The 20,320-nt window shown below is 42.7% G+C and overlaps 1 long non-coding RNA gene across 1 annotated transcript in view; it reads right to left on the bottom strand.

The window, feature by feature from the left end:
* The window catches only part of LOC135229539 (uncharacterized), a 448,157-nt gene that overhangs the window by 298,914 nt on the left and 128,923 nt on the right, over window positions 1-20,320 (bottom strand). Inside the window, exon 4 of the long non-coding RNA XR_010320220.1 lies at window positions 8,627-8,801. This is a non-coding gene — a long non-coding RNA (uncharacterized LOC135229539). The remainder of the gene's footprint in view (window positions 1-8,626; window positions 8,802-20,320) is intronic.

Raw genomic sequence — 20,320 nt, 5'->3', positions numbered from 1 at the left:
TGACTCAGAGACCCTATACGACAGAGTAGAACTGCCCCATAGGGTTTCCAGGGAGCAGCTGGTGTTAGGACACAATTCCCTCTTATAAGAATCTGAAAGCTGTTCACTGTGGATGTGGGAGGGACTCAGTAACACTTGCAGAGATTTCCACATGGGTGGGGTGCTCTAGTGTGAGCATCGGGGGAATGGACCCCATGTGCACTTTGCAGCCTTCTGCAGATTATGACACAACAAACATTCAGTCTTCATTGACCTACATCTTGTAAGAGAACAGAGGGAATTGTTAGACAGGACCCTTCGAAAATGCAGGGCAAGAAATTTTATTGTAACATTAAATGCCAAATAAAATCTTTCTACATTTTTCCCCCTTCCCTACCTCATTTCAAGGAGATAGCTGGACTCAGAGTATTGAAGCTCTGAAACTTCAAGACTCTGAAGAGTCTATGGTAAAAGCCTCAGCTCACTGGGGTGATCACACTGAGTGAACTGGAGCCCAGGGGAAGAGTGACAGTCAGATAGTAGGGTCCTAGACATTGGGAAGGGGAAGGATCTCCTTCTTGATAGTGCCCTGGAATAGGTTACAGCACCTCAAAGGCTGACGCAGGCACATAAGTAGACAAAACCTATTATGCTGTTGACAGCCCCACCAAGGTTCTCATGCTCCAGCCGAGAATGGAAACAGCAGGACGAATGCTTCTAGAGAGATCACCCACATAGGCTGAGGCAATGGGTGTGTTGAAGGTCTTCTCCAAGCACTGGTCCTTCATTAGACCCTGGGAATTATTGCATATCTGGATGAGGGAGTCCCCTAAAAGTAAGTGAGGTTAAAAACTCCCCTCAATTTTGTAAGCAGGTAGTTCTGAGCCTCAATTCATTTTATTTTTTAAAAAATAATGCTTTTTTTCATACATGATTTTGTGTAGACTCACACTTACAATTCGTATTACTCATTCATGCATTAAGTCAACAAAGATTTCCTGTATTAACAGCTACATATCAGACCCTAGGCCAGATGCTCTCGGTGATGAAATGACTTAGAGAAGTTGCCTCACTGCCTGGTGAGAGAAACGGCCAAGTTAACAGGTGTATCAGTCACGTATTGCTGTGTAACAAATGACTCCAAAATGTAGTGTCTTAAAAAAACAACCATTTACTAAGCTCACAATTTTTCAGGTTGTCAATTTGGGGTTCTTCTGATCTGGGCCAGCTACAGTGGCTCGTAGCAGGGCTTATTCATCTGTCTACAATTTGCTTCCAGCTCACCACCGAGCCAGTTTGCCTAAAATCAACTCAGTGAAACCACTAGATCATCTTTCCAATGGTCCCTCATCATTCAGCAGGCTGGCCTGGGGTCATTCCCACAGGTTCTCGGGGTTTAAGAGCAACAAAAGGGCAAGACTCAATGCAAAATCTTTTCAATTCTCTCCTTGTATCTTCTCTGCTACTATGTCAATGGCTGAAGCAACCATAAGGTCGGCCTTCAACAGGTAGAAGAAGACTCCTACTGCTAATGAAAGGTGCTCTGGAGTCTCATAGAAGGCATGGGCACAGAGAGAGGAAGAATGTGTAGTAAATGCAATTGTGTTTTATGCTGTGGTAAAGGGTTTCCTGGGTACAATGGTGTACAGAGCAAGAAGTGGACTCATCTACCAGGAGAAGATTCAGGGAAGACTACAACCAGGAAGTCATGCCTGAACCAAGTTGGGAATATGACTGAATAGTTAAGGGGTGAAAAAAGGCCGAGCATCCAGGAAGCCCCAGGTATTTTCCAGAGGCTTCAGTAAAAGGGGAAGGATGGCTTGATGAGAAAAGTCTGAGGAAACAGGCTGAAAACACTGGGGCATTTGTTATATTTGTGAACAGGCACAGATTATCTTTTGTTCTATTGTTTCCCTACCATTCCTGCCTCTTCTCTCCTTTGGGGTCACACAAAACAAGCCCCTACCATCCCCATGTGGAAACTTTTGTTTTCCTTGGAGAAGTCTCCTCCTTCCTCATCACCACCCCAACCTTCTTAATTTCTTCCTCAAATGGTCTCCCCATTTGCTGATTTCTCCTCTAAATGGCACCTTAAACAAAGGCAGAGTCTGTCATGGGCTTTCCCCAAGTCAACTCCCAAACTTCCCATTCTGGCTGACCACAAAACTCCTGAGTCTTAGGGCTTCTTGGTGAAGTCATGAGCCTAATCTTGCCAGTGGGGTCAGTTTTCTTCACCTTGACGCTTCACCAGGGAGAGTAGACCAGCAGACGGGAAGGGAGAGAACATCTCCTAGTCAGAGAGCAGAGCCTGTGTGAAGCCTCAGAGGCTAAGGAGACCTAAGAGGGGCTCAGAGTGGACATTTTATAACCAGAGCTGGAGAGACATGATTCCAACAGAGTCAAATGAGAGGACTGGGAGAAAGCAGCTGCCCATGATACTGTTATCATTCCCTGTGCTCTCTTTACCCACCAAAGGATAGTAACCCCTTTTACAGGGCACGGAAAAGTTGCAATTCATTTTTAGTATCTAATCTCCTTCTTCCTACACTGGTGCTAGCACTTCTCAAGCACCTACCTGACAGTTTCATGTTTTTCTGGTTGCCGTGTTTAGCTTCAAACCGGGCTCATGGAACTCAGCAGTGTCAGCAATGATGTCACACAGGATTACGGAAGCCTTGGTGCTAACTCAGATCTCAGCTGCTTTTTGAAAAGGGTGTCGACCTCAGGTCTTGTGGGAGAGAAACCGTAGCTACTGAATCAAGGAAATTCAGGAGCAAGCCAGAGTCCCCAAGTTATCAAAGGTTCATGCTGGGAGAAGGGATAAAGGTCCTTCAGAAGACCATTATGTTCGGACATCTTCACCCAAGCAGGATGAAACAGTGACACACGAGGAAAAGGCCTTTCTCTAAGACTCTAGATAAAGGTGAGGAAAAATTGTTCCAGATTGACGAGTGCTACAGAACAAAAGGTCTGACTTCCACCAGAAAAGAGAGCCATGGTAGGACAAGATGAAGGATTTGGGGTGAATGGATAAGGTCATAAGGAAGATTCTCCTGAGAAAGCACTTTCTGTCATTTAGTAGATAATTAACCAAAGTTTATTTTCTCAATAAGAAATGTAGGAATAAATGAGGGATGAAATGAAAGAATCCAATTGTAAGTTTGAGAGCTTTCCAGAATAGGTGCAGACAAGGCACACTATTGTTCTGGATCTGAACATGATGGAAGGGAAGGAAGCCAGTGGGCAACTGGGGCAGAGAGTATAGGATGGTGGAAAGGCTGGGTAGGAAGAAGCATACTTAATTATTATATTTTCTAATTAGATGGAATTAATATACCATGTGAAGAACTAAGGAAATTACTCAGGAGGTTCTGGGAGTGGTAGGTTGAAGAGCCCAGAACCCACATCGCTGAGGGCAGAAGAAGGGCTGTAGATTCCTCCCTAGATCCAGGAACTCCCCTTCCCCTCCTGTGTCTCCTGCCCACCTCCCTCAAGAGCCTAAAACAACCCCTAACCACAAACATGGCTACAGGATAGAATTTTTTATTTTCCTACTTTTCTTAACCTGAGCTTCATCTAGGATCAGTCATGTATCACTCTTTTCAGGCCAGTTTTGTTGCGCTCCCCACTACTATTACCTCTGCTGTCCTCCTCCACCCAGTGCTGCCCTCCACTGGCCCTGCTTCCTGCTGCTTCCTGCTTTTCTGACTGGCCTCTAATACCCTTTGAGAGACCTCCCACCCCATCTTCTGTCTGTCACTGGAGCTTACACTCCCCTCCCAAACTCCTTCTCTTTCTTCCTTAACTTGCCAATCCTTCCCTCAAACTCAGAAAAATACTGACCCTTATGCTGACATATACAAGACCCGCCCCCGCCCACAGGAGGCATGGTTGCGATTTGGCTACTAAGGTTTGTGCCATCAGACTCTCATATATGGACATCTGTTTCTGCCTCACCCTGAAGGACATGGTAATGGGCTTGTGTTCAGAGAAAGGCAATTTTAATCTCCTGGTGTAGGCTAGTTAAGGGTACGAGGAGAAGTTTTCAATTATACAGAAAAGTACAAATAACGCTGTCTCTTTAAGTATAATTCCTTCTATAAAAGCCTTCCCTTAAAAGTAGGATGAAACCAAGTTACAAAGAGGAGACCAATTCTCCTGTTTCAATGCTTACACTCTAAATTTACTAAAAAAAAATAACTTTCACAGAAAACAGCTCTTAGAGAAACCATGTATTATCATGAAGGTGCAGAGAATGAGGTAATTTCCATATTCCACAGGAGCAAATTCACTTCCATCCAACAAATGCAAAAAAATAATTTTTTTTTTTAATGTGGCGATCCTCTGTTTATGTTATAAACTATCACTGGATAAACCTTTGGCTGCTAACTAAAAGGTTGGCAGTTGGAATCCACCAGCCGCTCCTTGGAAACCCTGTGGGGAGTTCTACTCTGTCCTACAGAGTTGCTATGAATTGGAATCTACTGAAAGAAAACTGGGAGTTTTTTTTTTTTTTTTTAAATCAATGTATTATAATTTTTTGGAGAACTATAGACTTTTGCTATAAGGTAGTACCATCACTGAAATTTTCTGGAGGAGACTTTATTGCCCAGAGTAAATTCCCTAAAGTATGGTCGGTGCCTGGGGAAGAAGAAAGAAACCATGGGGACTGTGGAGGTGGAGGATGGCGGTGATGGAGAGGTCTCCAGGGATCCCTGAGACCAGAGACTTAGGTCACAGTTCAGACACCAGAGCCCAGACGGCTCATGTAAATTAACACTCCATTATTGCAAGTCTCAACCCAAGAGGAAAGTGTCACTCAGGGTAGAACATGAGAACAAAAAGCCCAAGTTCCAAGCCCAGGAAGATTCCCCAAGTACCAGCGAGGTCTTTTTCAACAGCTTCCACTAGGCAGAATTCTCACTCATCAAATTACTCCAGAGATCAATAGGTCAAGTATGAGTATTTTACCCAAGTGTGTAAGGTCAAGGGGTTAGCCATGGTCTGGCAGACCAGACCAAAACATCTCACACCCCTGTCGGCAAAAGGCCCCTGGTCCTGAGACCGAGTTTTTGAAGAAAGTGAGTGCCATCAGGTCTGCCCTCAGTCTAACCAACACTGAGTTCCTGGTCAGCATCCTGGAGTCCTGGCAAGAAGAGCCAGGCACCTCCAGGAGCATCTGGAGGAGGAGACAGGGGCTGAAGAGGCTACCACACCTACTGGTGCTGCTGCACTTGTGGGAGATCTGGCTGCAGAGGGTGCAGGCATGGCCTCAAGGTCAAAGGAGAAAGCACCTGAAGACGTGCTAGGACTCTCAGACTGAGAGAAGCAGGATGTCTGGACTGCAAAATATGCACCCTTCAGGGAAGAACTTCATTCAGGCTTCTTAAACCCACCTCACCTGGAAGATCCATCCTTTTAGCCTTGTGCCCCTTCCACGCCCCCTCTAGTACATGGAGAGATCCAGCCCCAGAGCACCAGGGTGGAAGAAGCCCCAGGATAGCAGTCCGAAGACATGAGGTCTACTCAAAAGCCAAGGAGAGAAGAGGACAAGACTCATCTGCAGATGAGGTCTCAGGGCCCTGAGAATGAGCACAATGTTTGTAAGGAAAGAGAAATGGGATTTCAGTGGGACATGGAAGTCTGAGAAAGAGCCTCTGCAAAGATAGCTCTAAGGGAGGTGTGATTGTGAAGGTGGGCTGATCACTGAGTTCTTTGGAGTACAAGGTACCAGACAGAAGCCAGACTCTGGGGGGAACCTGCCTGCCGGTGAGCAGTGGGCTTAAAATCCTAAACCAGTGAGAATCGAATCCCTTCCCAGCAGCTTCTGCACAGATCAGTGATGTTTGCTTGGTCTTTCTCTTTTCTGTGGTCTAACCTGATCTGTCCTGAGATCAGAGAATTGGAATAGAAAAGCCTGACTGAGATAAAACGAGCAAAGAGAAGACAAGGCCTCCTAAACGTGGTGAAGACAGGACACAGATAACCAAAGGTGAGGATGGGAAGAAACAGATTGAGTTCCAAGTCCCATCCACAGTATCCCAGGGCCTGGGAATCCCTGGAAGTGCCAGAGGTGTGTACTCCCTGGGAGATGCGACCCCAAGTGTCAGAGGAAGCCCTATGGAGCAAGGAAGGGAGGGCAGGGCCTCTAGGATGGGCACTTCCATACAGGCTGCCCATGTGAATTTCTCAGAGTGACCATGACAGATCCTGAGAGGGACAGTTTGAGGCAAAGGAAAGTAAGTTTTCTGAAGAGGGGTGAATTCCACCTTCTCCTGATAATGAAACAGAAATCCCGTCCTGCTCAGAGGTACTGAGTAGGAGGGATTGTGAATTCCCATCCTGCACAGCGATTGGCTGGGAAGTTCGACTGTCTAAAGACAATGTGGCCAAAGTCTTTTTTATCTTTCAAAGATATATCTTTAACTTCCTGCAAATTCAATTCTGGAAAAAAGCCTAGAATATACAAGCATGGGTTTTTCAGGAGAGCAACAAGGGGAGAAGGTGATAGTGGCATATCAGAGAAGGAGAACAATAGTCTAATGGTCCCTGTGTTACTTAATGAATCACACATGGTGTCCAGCATTCTTCCTTATCTGTAGACATGTAAATGCAGTAGATGTTTTAGCAATAACTGAATTAATCCTCACAGAATTCTTTTTGGCCATTTCAAGGTATAGAGACCAGAAGAAGTCATTAGTTACAAGAGCAAGCAATAATTCGCTGATCTGAATTTTGTTCAATTTCTGTGTTTGCCCTTCATACATAGATAAAAGTCTCTGAATCTGGCATTGAAGACAGTGTTTTCTCTATTGTTATGGATTGAATAGTGTCCCCCAAAATGTGTGTCAACCTGGCCAGACCCTGATTCCCAGTATTGTGTGGTTGTCCTGCATTTTGTGATCTGATGTGATTACTTATGTGTTGTAAATTCTAACCTCTGTGATGTTAATGAGGTGGGATTAGAGGCAGTTAGGTTAATGAGGGAGGACACAATCTACAGGATTAGGGTGAGTCTTGAGTCAGTCTCTTGAGATACAAAGAGAAAAGTGAGCAGAAATGAGAGGGACCTCATACCACCAAGGAAGAAGTGCCTGGAGTGGAGCACTTCCTTTTGACCCAGTGTCCATGAGCTGAGAATTTCCTAGGCCAGGGGAAGATAGATGACAAGGACTTTCCCCCAGAGCGACAAAGAGAGAAAGCTTTCTCCTAGAGCTGGTGCCCTGACTTCAAACTTCTTGCTTCTTAAACTGTGAGAGAATAAGTTTCTGTTTGTTAAAGCCATCCACTTGTGGTATCTCTGCTATAGCCACACTAGATAACTAAAAAACACATAAATAAAATAGTCAAAACAGAAAAAAAGTTTCAAATATACACACATACACGTATGATGTTATTAACTTTAAGAGGTTTTACATTCTTATAACACATTTAACAAGAGATTTGTATACAGAAGTTATAATAAGAGCCAGCCCCACATAAGTATATTGTACCTGCTCCCCCAAAGTGTCCAGTGTCCAAAGATACATATGTACCCTTTTACACACTGCTTTTTGCCGGGACACACGTAAGGACATCCATTTGTTTGTTTTTATGGAAATTAGGTCACACTCTACCCATGTTTTTCTCTGAATCACTCTTCACTTGACAATTTCTCATGGTTCCTCTAAATCAGCAGACATGGAAGAAGCACTCTTTTTGGTTCGTCTCATTTTTAACTCCCACCACTCTTCTGTCAGTTTGTTGTACTGTGGTGGCTTGCATGTTGCTGTGATGTTGGAAGCTTTGCCACTGGTATTTCAAATACCACCAGGTTCACCCATGGTAGACAGCTTTGAGCGGAGCTCTGGATTTAGACAGACTAGGAAAAAGGACCTGGTGATCTATTTCTAAAAAAAAAAAAACTGGCCAGTGAAATCTTACGAATAGTACTGGAACACTGCCTGATTGAATGACAGAGGATAACCCCTTAGGTTGGAAGGCACTCAAAATACGAGTGGGGAAGAGCTACCTCCTCAAAGTAGATCCCACTTTAATGACATTTGCTGATGGGGCACAACTCATAATGAGAAGAAACTGACACAAATATCCATTAATAACCAGAACGTGGAATGAAGGAATTATGAATCTAGGGAAATTGGAAGTCATCAAAAATGAAATGGAATGCATAAAGGTCAATAATCCTAGGCATTAGTGAGCTGAAATAGCTTGGTTTTGGACATTTTAAACTAGACAATGGTATGTTCTACTATGCCAGGATTGAGATACTGAAGAGAACGTCATCATATTCATCGATAAAAAGAACATTTCAAGATCTGTTCTGAAGTACAACACTACGAGCAATAGGATAATATCCACAGGCCTACCAGGAAGACCAGTTAATAAGACTATTATTCAAATTTACACACGAATCATGAATGTGAAAGATGAAGAAGTTGAAGGTTTTTACCAAGTTCTGCAGTTTGAAACTGATCAAACATGATGCATTGATGAATCAAGATGTACTGATAATTACGTGATTGGAATGCGAAGTTGAAAACAAAGCAGACAAATCAGCAGTTGGAAAATAAGGTATTGATGATAGAAATGACAATGAAGCTTACATGATAGAATTTGGCAAGACCAATGACTTATTCATTGCACATACCTTTCATCAGGAACATAAACGGTGACTATACTCATGAACCATTCCAGGCAGAATAGACAGGAATCAAATTTGTGGAAGGTGATGATGGAGAAGGTCAATATCATGAGTCAGAAGCAGGCCAGGGGCTGACTGCAGAACAGATGATCAGTTGCTCATATTCACGTTCAAGTTGAAGCTGAAGAAAATTAAAACAAGTCCATGAGTCAAAGTATGTCCTTGAGTATATCAAACCTGAATTTAGAGACCATCTCAAGAATAGATTTGATGCACTGCACACTAAGGATCGAGGACCAGATTAGTTGTGGGATGATAGCAAGGACATCATATATGAAAAAAACAGTCATTAGAAAGACAGGAAAGAAAGCAAAGACCAAAGAGGATGTCACAAGAGACTCTGAATCTTGCTCTTGAATGTACAGTAGCTAAAGAGAATGGAAGGAAAAATAAAGTAAAAGAGCTCAATAGAATACCTGAAAGGGAAGCTGGAGAAGACAAAGTATGATAATATAATGTGAACAGATCTGGAGTTAGAAAACCAAAAGGGAAGAAAACACCTGGCATTTCTCAAGCTGAAAGAACTGAAGGAAATATTCAAGCCTCTAGGTGCAATACTGAAGGATTCTATGGGCAAAATATCGAACAACACAGGAAACATCAAAAGTAGATGGAAGGAATACACAGACTCAATACACCAAAAACAATTGGTCGACGTTCAACCATTTCAGGAGGTAGCATAGGATCAAGAGCTGATGGTACTGAAGGAAGAACTCCAAGCTGCACTGAAGGCATTGGCAAAAAAAATGGCTCCAGGAATTGATAGAGTACCAAATGAGATGTTTCAACACATGGATGCAGTGCTGGAGGCGCTCACTTGTCTATTCCAATATATTTGGAAGACAGCTACCTGACCAAATGACTGGAAGAGATCTATATGTGTGCCCATTCCAAAGAGAGGTGGTCCAACGCAATGAGGAAATTATCGCGCAACATCATTAACATCACACGCAAGAAAAATTTTGCTGAATATAATTTAAAAACAATTGCAGCAGTACACAGACAGGGAACTACCAAAAATTCAAGCTGGATTCAGAGGAAGACATGGAATGTGGGATATCATTTCTGATGTCTGATGGATCTTGGCTGAAAGTAGAGAATATCAGTAAGATGTTTACCTATTTTTGTTTACTATACAAGCACACTCAACTGTGTGGCTCATGACAAATTATGGATAGCTTACCAAAGAATGGGAATTCCAGAACACTTAACTGTAGTCATGCGGAATATCTACGTAGACCAAGAGGCAGTCATTTGAGTAGGGCAAGGGGATACTGTCTGGTTTAAAATGAGAAAGTTATGTGTCATGGTGGTATCCTTTCACCATACTTACTCAATCTGTATGCTGAGCAAATAATCTGAGAAGCTGGTCTGTAAGAAGAAGAACATGGCATTAGTTTTGGAGAAAGATTCACTAACAACCTATGATATGCAGCTGATACGACCTTGCTTGCTGAAAGTAAAGAGGACTTGAAGCAGTTACTGATGAAGAGCAACCACTACAGCCTTCAGTATGGATTACACCTCAACATAAAGAAAACAAAAATCCTCAAAACTGGACCAGTAAGCAACACCATGATAAATAGAGAAAATACTGAAGTCATCGAGCAATTCTTTTTACTTGAATCCATAATCAATGCCCACAGATGCAGCAGTCAAGAATTCAAACAATGTATTGCATTGGGCAAATCTATTGCAAAAGACCTCCTTAAAGTGTTGTGAAGGAAAGATGTCACTTTGAGGACTAAGGTGTGCCTGAGCAAAGCCATGATATTTTCTATCACCTCACATGCTTGAGCAAGTTAGACAATGAATACGGAAAACCGAAGAACTGATTCATTTAAAATATGGTGTTGGCAAAGAATACTGAATATACCATGGACTGCCAGAAGAATAAACAAAACCATCTTGGAAGAAGTACACCAAGAATGTACCTTAGAAGCAAGGATGGCGAGACTTCGTCTCACGTGCCTTGGACATATTTTCAGGAGGGACCTGTCCCAGGAGAGGCTCATCATGCTTGGAAAAGCTGAGGGTCAGAAAAAAAGAGGAAGGCGCTCAACAACATGAACTGACACACTGGCTGCAAGAATGGGCTCAAACATAGCAATGATTGTGAGGATGGTTCAGGATCAGGCAGTGTTTCATTCTGTTTTACACAGGATCGATGGCATCTAACAGCAACAACAACTAACATATGCACGTATGCATATATATGTGTGTGTGTGTGTCTGTGTGTATACCCATTGCCATCGAGTCGGTTCCAACTCATAGTGACCCTACAGGACAGAGTAGAACTGCCCCACAGAGTTCCCAAGGAGTGCCTGGTGGATTCGAACTGCTAACCTTTTGTTAGCAGCTATACCTATTAACCATTATGCAACTAGGGTTTCCATATATATATATACACAAACACACACACATATACACACACTCATATATATGTGTATATATATACATGTTCTCTTCACTAGTTTTGCACCTCTACAGATCCCAGGCTAAGACATTTGGTACCTACACTGGTTCTAGAGGAACCAAATCTTAAGGATGAGTTTTCTGAATTGATTCTCAAGTCTGGCTAGTCTTAAAGGCACTGATGACTGTCTCCAGAAGTAAACAGGCTATTGCTAATCCATGGTGTGAGGTGACAATAGAAATACACAAAATACTACTACCACTGGATCAAATACTTGTGAGAGACAAGGCTCTGCCTGATTATATATTTGATACTTTTCTATAATTTTGTCAGAATAAGAATAATAAGGAAGCTGCTTGGTTGATCCTGCTTTTGCTAGCCACACTGGTGAATGAAAGAAATGGACTCAAAGCTCAAGCACCACATACAAGATCTGAAAGCTGCCACTTGTGCCCAGAAAGAAAACCATATTTCTTATAGTAACAAGGCTAATGCTGCCAAAAATAAACTCAGATTCTTATCTTAAGAGTGACTGAATTAAAGCGCCAGTTGAATATCCAGCCTCAAATGGTGTCCGAAGTTAAAGTGAGGGCACTGATTGGGAAGAAATGGGATCCTGAAACTTGGGATGAGGACATATGGGCAGACAGTCAGGAAGCGGGGGACAATGAACCTCCAATTTCCGTTGAATCGCTCTTCCTAACAGAACCAGACCACTTACTCCCATCTGAAGAGATTCTCTAACTTTGCCTGCTAAGGCACCCTTCCCAGTAAAACAATTATCCCTTCCACCTCCATCTGATGAGATTACCCCAGCTGTGCCTGAAGTGTCTTGTTTGAGTTGTCTCCTGGGGTGGGATCTGGGACATTGCCTGGGGCATCACCGTAGGCAGATGCCTTATAAGACAGGGCTGAACATCCCACTGCCACTGCCCATTTTTGCTTCTAGACCTATACCTAGACTTCAGTCCCAACAAGCCCCAAAAGGTGAACTATGAAGTGTGACCCAGGAGACGGTATGCTAAACTCCAAAAGAACTGCTTGATTTTTCTAATACATACATACAGAAACCTGGTGAATATGTGTGGGAATGGCTATTCTGGGTGTGGGATAATGGTGCAAGCAACATAAAGGTGGAGTACTCTGAGTTTATTGATATAGGCCCAAGAAGCACAGATTCTTCACTCAGTGTTTCAGCTTGAGAGGTTAGAAAAGGATCTCATAGTTTATTTGGCTGGTTTACTGAAGCACGTATTAAGTGGTGGTCTACAATAAATCAAGTGGAAATGGCAGATCTGCCACTGTGTAATGTAGGAGAAGGTATCCAAAGGCTGAGGGAAATTGGCATGTTTGAATGGATTTATTAGGCTGGACCCACAGACCCACACACGGAGTGCCCAGAGGGCTCTCTTTTTACCATAGCGGTGAGGTCCAAATTTGTGAAGCAAGCCCCAGCATTACTGAAGACTTCTGTGGTTGTTATTTTATGTAAGTAAGAGTCCACAGTGAGAACTGCCCTAACTGAATTAAGACACCTAACTACAATGCAGCTGACTGGTCCCCATGGTGGTAGCAGCCAAGTGGTGGCACTCAATCAACAAAGACAAGGTGGGTGTGGTTACCATAACAGACAGTAGAGTCAAAGCAGTAATCAGAATAGTCTGCTCACATGGATTTATAGCATTGGCTACTTAGTCATAGTGTCCCTGGGAGTGAAAGAGTTGGGAAATGTACATCTCCTGGTACCTAGTGTCTTAGATATCTAGTGCTCCTGTAACAGAAATACCACAAATGGATGACTTTAACAAAGAAAATTATTCCCTCACAGTCTAGTAGGCTATAAGTCCAAATTCAGGGTGCCAACTCCAGGGGAAGGCTTTTTCTCTCTGTCACTCCTAGGGGAAGGTCTTTGTCACCAATCTTCCCCTGGACAAGAAGGTTCTCAGCACAGGGATCCTAGGTCCATAGGATGCACTGCTCCTGACACTTCTTTCTTGGTGGTACTGAGGTCCCCCTGTCTCTCTGCTCTTTTCTCTTTTATATCTCAAAAGAGATTGACTTAAAACACAACTTAATGTTGTAGATTGAGCCCTGCCTCCTTAACATAACTGCTTCAAATCTTCGCTCATTAACATCATAGAGGTAGGATTTACAATACATTGGAAAATCACATCAGCCGACAAAATGGTGGATAATCGCACAATACTGGGAAGCATGGCCTAGTCAAGGTGATATATACATTTTGGGAAGACAGAATTTAATCCGTAACACCTAGTATGCAGCTATCAACCTGTTAATGCCTTTTTCTCCATACCTGTTTCAAAGTATCACCAGAAACAGTGTGCCTTCTCTCTGACCAGAGTATATAAGGACCAAATAATATAGAGGAATCTCTGTTACGTTTTCTCCATCTTACCGTTATTTGGCCTCATAGGCAGACCCAGTCACTTAATTGCACGGCAGAAGGAAGAGATTAAAGCCCCAACATTCTTGCCAGTGGACCAGGAAGGTAGCTGCTCAGACATCAGAGAGCCTCAGAGAGACAGAGACCAGGTGGCTCAAGAGAGGATACCAAAAAGTTGTTTTTCATACCCTCCCCCACTCCCACAGTTGCATATGCTTTGCTCTGACCCTAAGAAGTAGATCAATCCTTTGAGAACTGCATTATGGGTTAGAACACCAACAAGGTCCCAGACTGAGTGACACTCCCATAGATTACATCCAAATATCACTGCAAAGTCTTCAAAATCTGAACTGACATCTGAGCCACAGCATACAGAAGTTGGGAAAGAACCTGCAGCCTGAACATAACTGGGTCAAGTGATTCCTAAAACAAACAACATCGACATTTTCTGTAAGATTGAAGTAAGACACAGTCTTGGAATCATAGACAAAAACTTTAAAAAGCTACTTTAACCACGCTCAAAGAAGTAACAGGCACAACTTAGAAAAATAGAAAAATACATAGAAACCATTCACAAATGAAAATTTTAGACAGGAAAAATAGAAAAATAGAGATAAAAAATTCACTTGATCAGCTCTACAGCGGAATGCTGTTGACAGACAAAAGGATCAATGAGATGAAAATAGTTCAATTGAAAATATCCAATCTGAAAACAGAGAATATTGAAAAAAAAATGAACAGAGCCTCAAAAAAATCCAAAAATATCTAACGTTTATTTATTGGAATTCCATAAGGTGTAGAGAAAATATGTGGTGTAGAAAAAAGTATTTGAAGAAATACTGGCTCAACACTCCCAATTTGTTGAAAGACATAAACTTACAGATTCAAGAAGCTATGCAAACTCCAACAAGTTAAACTCACATAATTTTACACCCAAATGCCTCACTGCCAACTGTGGAATAACAAGGACCAACTCATTTCATACAGGAAAAACAATTGGAATGACTCTGTATTCATCATCAGAAGCCATGGAGGCCAAAAGGCTGTGAAAACATTTTTTCAACACTGAAAGAAAAGAAACATTAACCCAGCTTTCTATATCCTGTTATTTCTTTCATGAGTAAAGGAAAAATACTGACATTCTCAGGTGAAGGAAAGTTAAGAGAATTCATTGCCACCAGACTTGTTGTAAATGAAACGCTAAAGAAGTTCTTCAGGTGGTAGACTTGGAATTTCAGGAATTACGGAAAGGAACAAAGTCGAAAGTACCTTCTTAAGTTCACCCTTCAGCCAAAGATTAGACAGGTCTGTAAAACAAACAATAACACACATGAGGTAAGTGTTTCTTAGTTCAATCATGTGTATGAGACCAAAAGTGCAAAACCTGCCCAAAAGCACAGAAAAGAGGGCAGGATGGAACAGGAATCATGGCAGATGGAAATGGGGAACTGGAGCATAGGAGAGTGTTGACACATCATGAGGATTGCAACCAATGTCACAAAACAATTGTGTATAAATGGTTGAACGAGAAACTAACTTGCTCTGTAAAGTTTCAAGTAAAGCACAACAACAAAAAAAAAGGGGTAGGTATCTGGGTAAACACATTATGCCATCCCTGCAATCACTGCACAACACGGCGCAGGAGTCTCCTCTTTGGAAAGATTTTCTAGCCTGTTCGGAACACTTTGGAATACACTCTTGGTGGCAAATTAGTATTAGAGAATGGGGTTAATTTTGAAAATACCTGAGATGTCTGTACTCAATATGGTGAATAAACTGGATAGTAATGTTTTCAAAGCTAAATGAGGTGTTCTAACAACAAAAAAAATAGGCCTGAATTCCTATGTGGGCCATGAGCCTGCTCCAAAGGCCTTCTGCAGAGAGGCATTTCAGGCACTTCCAGAGCAGCAGGAGCACTGGGGAATGCATGTATCAACCTCCTCCAGGGCCTTCTCTGAGGGGGAAGTACCTGATTTAGTACTAAGCTTAAAAAAAAACTTAGTGGTTCATAAATAGTCATTCTGCATAAGGTCTTCAGGTTCAAGTCTGTAATCCAGCTGGGATTCTGTGTGTGCTGCATCTCTGCATCAAAAGAACAAACTTCTACAAGCAGAATGCCAGGAGAGAGGCGGTTGGGCAGCTGGGGGCGGGGGGTGCTGTGCAGACAGGGGTGCCTGAGGGAGGCACAATATAGTCATTCTGCACGGGGTCTAGTCATTCTGCATAAGAATTAGAATGCTTCCATCAGTGCACAATAGTTTACATGCAGGACATAAACAAAGTGACTCAAGGACAAAGTCGAGCAGTAAACCAATCCACTCCCTGTCAGTCCTTACCTGAGAGGGTCCTCGTGAGGATTTCCGGGGATGGAGAAGGACACAGTAAACGTTGAATTATTTTACCTCTTCCTTCCTCAAGAAATAGGTCTCAAGCCCCAAACTCCTCTTCTGGTCTATATTTAAGCTGTATAATAAAACTGGGAACCAGGCAATCAGGCCTGAGCAGACAGACCCAGAAGTATTTCCAGTGCCCCACACCTTTGAGTTCCAGTGAGATCCTGTTCCTAGTCACTAGATTAGCAGAGGAGCTGAAAGACTGAAATTCCTTGCTTTCAGGCAACTTGGGCTTGAACCAGGCACTTATTGCTAAAGTCGTATTTCTTTGTGTTAATTTATGATCCTAAACAAATCTGGAGTTTGGAGCTCATTTTGATAACTCCTCATTAGTCTGCACAGACTAGAGTCTGCTCACAGTCAGTGATGACAACGGAGGAAACAAAGTCCCTAGCCCAGAGGAAGGACTGCTCCCCAAATTTGGGGCAGTGCCCCTGGGGAGTATTGGCGAGGTGCACTGTGGCCTCTGTGGCTTTGCCTTGTGCTCCTGGAATTGCACCCTGGGGGCCTCCATATGCGGACCCAGAGTCCATGGGTGACCACAACTCCCGCCCTTCTGGGTCATCGCCCGGACGCACGTTACGATACGCTTCCTGCCCTCCTTTCCAGCATAAGCGCTGCGATCACGCGTGGTAGAACCATTTCCCAGGTCCAGACCCTAGGCTTTACCATCCATGGCCTTAGGCTTCCCCTAGTCCTGGGGGAACCCGCAAGCCTGGCGGGTGCGAGGTTAGCACCCGGCTGGGCGGGCTTGGGCCTGTCTCAGAAGGCTCATGGCGCAGGCGGGTTCCCCCTCCTTGGAGCCCGCGGGCTTGCGGCGGGCAGCCCGACATCTCCTGCCTCCCTCGGGCACCTCTCTGAGCAGCAGCTCCCCTCCCCTCCGCCCCGCCAACCACCCAACAGTCGCACTGCCTGCTTTCTGCTTCTAGAAGCCTGTTCTTCTGATGCACAGATGCAGCACACACAGAATCCCAGCTGGATTACAGACTTGAACCTGAAACGCACAACTTTAAAACTACTAGATTGGGGGGTGGGGGGGTTGGCAGTGAAAAAAGGAAAAAAATTTAAGAAAAGAACAATTACGAAAAAAGTATTAGAAGACTGTATCCTCACATTTTGGACTCAAGAAGGCAGCGGATACACAACTGTTTAGAGAGCATACTGTTGTATCTTTCTTTGCAAATAAGTCTTAGATGAGGGAATTGGTACCAGGAATAGTTGCAGAGCCTGACTTTGGGGAAATCTGGAATTGATGAATTGGCCTGCATGAGGCTACAAGCCCTGATAATCAATATTTAAAGATGAGATTTGAGCAACCTAGAACATGCATCAGAATTTTTTCTAAGTAAATTAGCACTAGAAGATGCCTTTAACCACTAAATAAAATGGGTCAGTAGTTCAAGATCTCCCTACAAAGAAAATGGCAGACCTAGATCGTTTCCAGTCAGGTTCCAGCAAACATGCAAGAAACAGTCATTTTAATCTTGTACATAGTCAACAGAGATTAGAAAGCCATGAGATACTCCCCTAACTTGATCCTTAAGGCTAGTTTAAAAATGATAACAAATTAGAGAAGGAAGGTAGAAGAAGAGTTAGAGGACAAGCACACTCAGTAACTGAGATGCAAAACCCTACGTAAGATGCCAGCAAAGGAAATCCAGCAAAGTATAAACCACATAACATGCCATGATCAAGGCGGTTTATTGTAGGCATACAAATTTGAGTGAACATTAAAGATTTAGTAATTTCATTCACCATATGCATAGGTGAAAGAAGAGAAGACATATCCTCACCTCAAGAGATGGGGGCAAAGCAGGTTGATAAAATCCAATCACACGGAGAGATAAGGACTAGGAGCAAATATGGAACAGAAAAGGAGTTCCCGAACGTGGAAAACTACAACTAGCATGATAGTTCATGGTGACGGGTGGGACATTCTCTTTAAAATTAATAAACAATAAAATAAGGATCCTTCTATCATTTTTATTAAACATTTCACACTGGAAGTGTAAGCTAGTACAAAAAGAGAAAAAGTATAACTGCTATTCACAGATTACAGGACTGTCTCCATTGAAAACTGTAGAAAATACTGGAATTAATAGTAATCATAAATAAAAAATAAATTGAAATTTCAATGCATCAGCATCAAGCGGACTCTGTCATAACTCTTAGGTGAAAGCAAAGGACACTGATAGGGAAAGAGCAGGTTCGGGTCGGCTAGACCAAGGAGGGAAGAAAATTATTCTGCACTGGGCTGAACTTATAAGCGCAGGTATGTGTTAGTTACCTAGTCCCTCCATAACAAAAAATAACACAACTGGATGGCTTTAAAGAACAGAAATTTATTTTCTCACAGTTTAGCAGGCAGTAGTTCGAATTCAGGGCATGTCTGTAGTGGGAGGTCCTTCCTTGTCTACCTCAGCTTCTAGTAGACGCCAGCAATCATTTATGTTCCTGGCCTTCTGGATGCATCTGTCTTCTTTGTCTGTCTTCCTCTTCCCCTGTTTGTGCCTGTGTGTATTCTGCTCCTTTTATAACTAAGAAGAGTTAGGCTTAGGACCCACCCTACATTGGTATGACCTCATTCACATAATAAAAGCAGGCCCCCTATTTCCAAACAAGGTCAGATTTACAGCTACACGGGTTAGGATTTCCACATACATTTTGGAGGGACACAATTCAATCCCTAACAGTTGACTTACCAGATATTCTGGATTGAGAGTACTCGCATGAACAGCTGAGAGTGGTTCTAATTCTTTGCTACATTCGTTGGCTGAAACTTGTCTCAATGGTCACCCATAGGAATGCTGGAGCAATTTATTGTGTAGGACCTAGACAACCATTCCTAATCACGTTCATTGTGTGGAAAAACACACACTCCCATCACTGAAGCCTTAAGGAATTCATCGATAAGAACAGAATGGTGGTTGGAACCAAGAATTGTTTCATAGCCTAGATAACATGGTGCAGCTGTTAGATACCCACATGGAGATGTCAGGTAATAAAACTTCACCCCACATGGGGATGTCAAGAATAATACCAACGACTAATGTTCATTGAGTGCCTACACTGGTGCCAGGCAGTCCCGCGCTTTTTCTTTCATGTTTGCTTTCATGATGGCCATATGAGGAATGTATCATTATAATGCATAAAGAGGTCAATACAGAGAGTTATGCTCACATTTGAACATATGAGTCTGGACCCAGGAGGAGTTTGAATGGATGGAGGTATAAACCTCACGTCCTTAGCTACAAATAGACAGCAGTAAACTCACTGAGGCATCCTAGAGGGAGGGTGTCAATAGAGAGAGGAGTAGGCACCAAGCCCAAGGGTACTCGGGTATCTAGAAGCCTGCCAGGTGAACAGCAGCCAACAAGCCTCTCTGAAGTCCAGTGTGGTTCCTGGAGGGTTGTCTGTCCTTCCTCTCAGCTGCATTTCCCCAGTGCTCCTCCCACCTGCACTGGGTTGTCCCCTTCATGAGGACAGGGACAGTATGTACCTTTCACCACTGTATCCGCATAACATAGACTATTTCTGGCCCATGGAATACACTGACTGAATAAAAAATAAACAAACGATAAGTACGTAAAATCCTTCGTAGTTGATACCTTGGAATACATTAAGGGGCTTCATGAGTAAGAGGGAGAAAAATTGATCAGGGCTGCTTCTGAGACCATCTCTTAGGCGTAAAGAGTGTTAAACAATAATTAAACAAAGAAATTTAATGGCAGAGATGTATGTTAAAAAGATGTTTAAGTATAGGTTGAAGTTACTAGAAACATGCACATTTATTATTGCAACTATAGTCAAATCGTTAAAAAAACATATACTACATGCACACAGAATATTACGAATTTAATGCCCTCATTAAAAAAAAATTTTATGAGCAAAGACTAATGTTGAATGAAAATATCAGGATATAATATCTGTGTTAATATACATAAATGTGTGTGCTAATACACACATAAAATCAGTTGCCACTGAGTCAGTTCTGATTCATGATGACACCAGTGTGCCAGAGGAGAACTGTACTCCATAGGGGTTTCAGTGGCTGGGTTTTCGGAAGTAGGCTGCCAGACCTCTCTTTCATAGCAATTCTGGGTGGACCTGAACTCCAACTTTCTGTCAGCAGCTCAAGATATTAACCATTTGCATCAACCAGAGACTCTAATACACATACATGCCAAGGTAAGTAAGATAATAGACATATCGGAACGTTAATAATTTATTCTATTGCATTACGTACGTTTTCTTTTTTTTTTTTTTTTTGCATACTTTCCCATTGCTTCCAAGTTTTTGAGGAATAGAATGCACTTCTGGAAAAATTCATGAGAAATTTTTAAGTAATGAAATAATTAACAGAAACAGAATGAGTAAATCTGTGGCAAGGCAGCCCATGAACCCAAGATTACAGTAACACTGGTATG

Source organism: Loxodonta africana, unplaced genomic scaffold (genome assembly GCF_030014295.1).
Source record: "Loxodonta africana isolate mLoxAfr1 unplaced genomic scaffold, mLoxAfr1.hap2 scaffold_35, whole genome shotgun sequence".
Taxonomy (NCBI): domain Eukaryota; kingdom Metazoa; phylum Chordata; class Mammalia; order Proboscidea; family Elephantidae; genus Loxodonta; species Loxodonta africana.
The sequence above is the reverse complement of the archived record's forward strand: the minus strand, read 5'-3'. Positions and strand labels throughout refer to the sequence as shown.